Source organism: Camelina sativa, chromosome 19 (genome assembly GCF_000633955.1).
Source record: "Camelina sativa cultivar DH55 chromosome 19, Cs, whole genome shotgun sequence".
Classification (NCBI taxonomy): domain Eukaryota; kingdom Viridiplantae; phylum Streptophyta; class Magnoliopsida; order Brassicales; family Brassicaceae; genus Camelina; species Camelina sativa.
This window is the reverse complement of record NC_025703.1, coordinates 25154210-25161368: the sequence shown is the minus strand read 5'-3', so window position 1 is coordinate 25161368 and position 7159 is coordinate 25154210.

Sequence of the window (7159 nt, the reverse complement as noted above, 5' to 3'; positions counted from 1 at the left end):
TTTTTGACGTATTCTAAATTATTTGTTTGGTGATGGCAAGTTAATTTCAATGTTTTCCCCATAATTCAGAATGGTGTTCACTCATTTCTTTTTTTCTTTTTTTTTTTTTTTTTTTTTTGTGTTACAAAAAAGNTAAATATTAAAATACAACTCCAAGATTGGTTGCCCAAACAGGAAGAAACGAGTTTACAAGGGTAGATTCTGAAGGTAGAAATCGTGAAGATCAAACTAAGCAATCGGCTCTGACATTATCGTCTCGTGGAATCCTGGTGAGGGTGAAGGAGGTATAGGAACTTCGAAGCAGTGAGAAATCCTCCAGCAGATTAGAAAAAGCCGGCCAGTCTTCCGGCGTCTGCACCATCGCCGTTAGCTCTACGCTATCCGTCTCAAAAGCCTGACAATCGACTCCAGCCACCAGTAAAGACTCCATAGCCCAGATCAGCGCTTGTAATTCTGCATGTAGAGGTGATATACTCCGACGGTGACTCCGTGCTCCCAACAGGATCGTTGTAAGCTCTCCATTGCAGCACCACCAGCCCAAACCCTGGTAGGGATCTGTACCTTTCCAAGAACCATCAAATTGGCATCGGGGAGAGGAACCCCTGTCCTCCGAAAAAGACGGAGGATCCAGATAATTCACTGAGTAAGACTTGGCCTCCTCCCACAATAATTTATCCGTAGCCGCTTGATTCAAAATCTCAAGAGATTCTACCTCAATACCCTGGAAAACCTTTTTATTCCTATCTTTCCAAACTGACCAAATAATCCAAGGTAGTTGAATGCCGATATCCGAGACCCCGGATTGCGAAGACGCCCGCCAAAAAATAAAGTCTAAATTCGCATAAATCGATGTGTATGGAAAACCCCCTGGTCCATCCGTATAGGCGACAACTCCCAAATACATCGAGACCTAGGGCACTCAAAGAGCGCATGGTTTATAGTTTCCACTGCAGAATCGCATCTCTTACACACGGTGTCACAACGAACACCCCGATGTGCAAGACGCTCCAACACAGGTAGAGTACCCGAACCAATCTGTCAAAAAAAGTGTTGGATCTTGGACGGTACATCAAGTTTCCACGATTGGGCCCGCAAAGCCGTACACGTCGGCCCATACTCTACATCCATAATTAATTCCCGAGCTAACCGGTAACCTGATTTGACCGAATATTTCCCAGATTTAATATAATGCCATATTAATCTATCCGGTTGATGAGTTCTACTAACCGGCATACTCTGGATTAGTTGTATATCCCCCGGATGAAAAAACTCCTCCAAAGTAGGTAGATGCCAATTCTTAGTCTCCGGGTTAATTAAATGATTAACCATTAAACGCGGAAGCCACAACCTCCCTCGACCATTCGCTGGTCTAGGGCGAATATCCGGTATCCATGGATCACGCCAAACCGAAATGGAATTGCCAGAGCCTACCGCCCATCGCGCCCCCTGCTCCACCAATCCCTTGATGGAATAAATACTTCTCCAAGCAAAGGACGGATTATATGGTTTTTTTGCCATAAGAGGATGTTTGTTCCTGAAATATCGACTTTTCATCACCTTAGCCATTAAAGACGTTGGGTATTGAATTAGACGCCAAAACTGTTTGGCCAACATAGCCTCATTAAATTGTTCCAGAGCTCGGAAGCCAAGTCCCCCTTCAGCTTTATCTTTACATAGTTTGTCCCACGCAACCCAATGCATACCACGAGCTTTGTCATTGGACTTCCACCAGAAAGTGGAAATTGCACTTGTTAATTTAGATGTTAGTTCCTGAGGTAGCTTATAACACGACATAACATGGGTAGGTAATGCCAAAGCCACTGATTTAATCATAATTTCCTTGCCACCCTTCGACAAACACTTTGCAGACCAGCCATTAACACGATCATCTAGCCGATCCTTAACGTAGCTAAACACCTTAGTTTTCGATCCTTGAAGATTCTCAGGAATACCCAAGTAAGAACCCATGCCACCCTCCTTAGAAATCCCAATAACTAACTTTAACTGGGATCGAATATCCGGAGTAACCTTTTTGCCAAACATAATAGATGATTTAGCCAGATTGACCTCTTGACCTGAAGCTCTGCCATAGGTACCGATTATATCCATAACCGTCCTACATTCCTGGGCAGTTGCTTTGCAAAAGAACAGGCTATCATCCGCAAACAGCAAATGCGAGACAGTAGGACTACCACGGGCGATGGTAATACCCGTCAATTTTTTCTCCCTTTCAGCCTTCTTAATATTAGCTATCAAGACCTCTGTGCAAAGAATAAATAAATATGGAGATAGAGGGTCCCCTTGTCGTAACCCCCTCTGAGGTCTAATAAAACCTCTGGGCTGACCATTCAGAAGAACTTGGTACGACACTGACGATACACACCACATAATCCACGAAATCCATCTCCTATCGAATCCTAACTTGACCAAAACCGCCTCCAGAAAATCCCACTCTACCCGATCATATGCCTTACTCATATCCGTTTTAAATGCCAAAAATTCCGAATTACACCTACTATTAGTATTTAATCCGTGAAACATCTCTTGAGCCACCAGGATGTTATCAGTAATTAACCGTCCAGAAACAAAAGCTGATTGAGTTTCTGAAACCAAACGAGGCAATAGACGTTTCAGACGGAAACACAACACTTTTGAAATAATCTTATAGCTCACATTACATAAGCTTATAGGTCTAAACTTCGCCATCCGCTAAGGCCGATCCACTTTAGGAATAAGACAAATATTGGTCTCATTTAGAAGCGGATCAAAACTGCCAGTGCGAAAGAACTCTTTAATTAGAGCCACTAAATCCCCTTTGAGAGAAGACCAAAATCTTTGGAAAAACAAAGCTGTCATCCCATCAGGACCTGGAGTTTTCTCCGGATGCATAGCAAACAGAGCTTGTCTGACTTCCCTTTCCGAGATATCCCTGATAAGATCTCTGTTCATACCTGCCGTAACAATCGGATCAATTGCTTGTAGCATCTCAGAAATACCTCCACCGTCGGATTTCTTGAACAGATCCTCAAAATATGTTGTAGCTATATGTTCCATACCCGACGCTGATTCATCCCAAACGTTATTGGCACCAAATAAACCAATTATCCTATTCCGAACCCGCCTTTGTTTAGTGGATGCGTGAAAATATGAAGTGTTTTTATCCCCAACCCTTAGCCAAAATTTTATGCTCTTTTGTTGCCAATAAATCTCCTCATCCAGGTATGCTTCTTTCAATTTCCTCTCAATTCCCCGAATATCTTCCAGCGAAACCGAGTCATCCATCTTCGCATCATGCAGAGCAGTCTTCAAAGAAGAAATAATTGATGGGCCAGTACTGACATTATTTTTCCTCCACCAGGAAATCGAATTCCTACAATTCCTTATTTTATCAACAAAACCCGGAATCCTAAAATTTCGTGCCCGATTCCAACCAGACTCAACCGCTCCAGCCAAGCCCTCCTTACCCAACCATTGCTTATCAAACCGAAATTGTCTCTGTCTCCTCCGGACCGCCGTCAAAAAAGTTGCTAAAATTGGACTATGATCAGAACCAATCATCTCCAAATACTCTACTTTCGAATTGGGATAGAGGGCGTGCCAGTCTTCATTACCTAAAGCCCGGTCAAGTCGGCAACGAATCACTTGATTATTACACCGATTCCCACGCCAGGATAATTGATCCCCATAACATGGAAATTCAAGCATCCCAATATCCTTAATCATTGAGATAAAAGGTTTGAAGGAATTAGCTGACCGCAGGGCACCACCCTGTTTCTCATGGTTACCAATTAATTCATTAAAGTCTCCAATAATAAACCAAGGATCAATACGAAAAGATCCAATGTCCGTTAATTTATCCCACACTTTTCCGCGATGTTGGGGAACCGGGTCACCATAAACAAAAGAAAAATATACCAATTGATGATCAAGAACAGCTTTTGTATCAATTACAGATTCACTCATTAAATATGCATTGGGTTGCGTGGGACAAACTATGTAAAGATAAAGCTGAAGGGGGACTTGGCTTCCGAGCTCTGGAACAATTTAATGAGGCTATGTTGGCCAAACAGTTTTGGCGTCTAATTCAATACCCAACGTCTTTAATGGCTAAGGTGATGAAAAGTCGATATTTCAGGAACAAACATCCTCTTATGGCAAAAAAACCATATAATCCGTCCTTTGCTTGGAGAAGTATTTATTCCATCAAGGGATTGGTGGAGCAGGGGGCGCGATGGGCGGTAGGCTCTGGCAATTCCATTTCGGTTTGGCGTGATCCATGGATACCGGATATTCGCCCTAGACCGGCGAATGGTCGAGGGAGGTTGTGGCTTCCGAGTTTAATGGTTAATCATTTAATTAACCCGGAGACTAAGAATTGGCATCTACCTACTTTGGAGGAGTTTTTTGATCCGGGGGATATACAACTAATCCAGAGTATGCCGGTTAGTAGAACTCATCAACCGAATAGATTAATATGGCATTATACTAAATCTGGGAAATATTCGGTCAAATCAGGTTACCGGTTAGCTCGGGAATTAATTATGGATGTAGAGTATGGGCCGACGTGTACGGCTTTGCGGGCCCAATCGTGGAAACTTGATGTACCGTCCAAGATCCAACACTTTTTTTGGCAGATTGGTTCGGGTACTCTACCTGTGTTGGAGCGTCTTGCACATCGGGGTGTTCGTTGTGACACCGTGTGTAAGAGATGCGATTCTGCAGTGGAAACTATAAACCATGCGCTCTTTGAGTGCCCTAGGTCTCGATGTATTTGGGAGTTGTCGCCTATACGGATGGACCAGGGGGGTTTTCCATACACATCGATTTATGCGAATTTAGACTTTATTTTTTGGCGGGCGTCTTCGCAATCCGGGGTCTCGGATATCGGCATTCAACTACCTTGGATTATTTGGTCAGTTTGGAAAGATAGGAATAAAAAGGTTTTCCAGGGTATTGAGGTAGAATCTCTTGAGATTTTGAATCAAGCGGCTACGGATAAATTATTGTGGGAGGAGGCCAAGTCTTACTCAGTGAATTATCTGGATCCTCCGTCTTTTTCGGAGGACAGGGGTTCCTCTCCCCGATGCCAATTTGATGGTTCTTGGAAAGGTACAGATCCCTACCAGGGTTTGGGCTGGTGGTGCTGCAATGGAGAGCTTACAACGATCCTGTTGGGAGCACGGAGTCACCGTCGGAGTATATCACCTCTACATGCAGAATTACAAGCGCTGATCTGGGCTATGGAGTCTTTACTGGTGGCTGGAGTCGATTGTCAGGCTTTTGAGACGGATAGCGTAGAGCTAACGGCGATGGTGCAGACGCCGGAAGACTGGCCGGCTTTTTCTAATCTGCTGGAGGATTTCTCACTGCTTCGAAGTTCCTATACCTCCTTCACCCTCACCAGGATTCCACGAGACGCTAATGTCAGAGCCGATTGCCTAGCTCGATCTTCACGATCTCTACCTTCAGAATCTACCTTTGTAAACTCGTTTCCTCCTGTTTGGGCAACCAATCTTGAAGTTCTATTTTAATATTTATAGTTTGGTTGGAAAAAAAAATATATATATATATATATATAAGAATATCCTTTATATGGAGGGAATTGCACTTATGGAAATTCAAAAAAGAACTGATCTTACTAAACTAAACAAGAAAAAATATATCATACTAAAAGGTTTTTCCATATTATACAGTATACAACCAAAATCTAACAAAAGAATATGTTCAAATTCAACAATTAGTTAAAATTGGTTGTATTTATACTAAAAAATTATAACTAAACAATACATTTAAAATGAAATTAATCGATATTATAATAGTTATTTTCTATTAAATATATATTTTGTTAAAATGAAAAGTGATTTCAATCCAATTTTTGCTAAGAAATTAAACTAAACTAAATAGTACTCAAAACTAAACTAAACTAAACAAAAATATCATACCAAAATGTTACTTCATATAGGTGTCTAATCCAAAAGCATATGTATTTGATAGCGTCCATCTAGATTTTCCTTTGTTATCTGATTTATTTCGATCATTTGGTTCTAGTTTTCACTTCTTGGCGTCTGAACGAGGTCTAAGCCTCAGAGATAAGTGACCATTCAGTTTTAGATCCTTGGTAAGGATAGATCAAACAACTAACGAGAAAGATAACAAACCATCTTGATGTACTTGAGTTGATTAAGAGGATCACATTTCTCTCAATTTCTTGAAGAAATGAAACACAAGTTGCATTGTGTAAACTTAGTTGATTTTTTTTGGAGTATGTAGAAATCTGTTCAAGAATCCAACTCATAGGTTCATTAAGAAAGATGATGCAAGACTATCACTGCTTTTACCAAGTAGTAGACTCTTATGGCTGGCAGCTAACTTTTCAACCTAGGAAGGTTTTTTCTTTTAGGAAAAGAAGATAGTTGTAAAGAGAGTTTCTGACCTGAGGGACAGCACAGTCAACGTGATGGATCCAATAGCCGCAGCAGAAGAGAAGCATTCCCAGTCTCTTGAGTCATTCTTTTTAAACCAGTGGTTGAGTTATAGATATGAGACAAGGAAGAATGTATTGATAAGAATCCCGGTGAAAAGGCATTAGATAGAAAGGCACATTCAAAATGAGAACATGAACCGGTTCCACGCCACTTTCCGCAGATATATTCATTAGTATCTTCTTCCCTGCACCGAAGCCAATTGAGTGCAGAACATTGTTTCTTACTATTCTTGGACTTCTTGAGATCCTGCAAAGAGAGAAGAATGGTAGCTATCTGAAATCCAGCCAACTCTTTGGCAACATAAACTATATTAAGAGCTTACATGCATGTATTCTGACTGATCAACTTTCGACGGTTCACCAACAAATGAAGTATCACTACATTGAGATCAAAATGTTTTTGAATGTCAACCAAATAACAGCCACTCATTTTGATGTGAAACTGCACTCATTTACCAGTAGACAGACATCAATGAAAAATTCGAAGGACTGCTGATTATCGATGTGCATACCTCATTGTTGGACCTACCAGTCTGGAACATCTGCTTGAAACTCTTTTCCAATTCGAATTCCTATTACAAGTGATATTGTAACTCTCCATTCCCGTTCCATTGTAATTCTCCCATTAAATCTTGGCTATGATGACTTGTTTTTCAAACAGGATGGGCAAAGGTA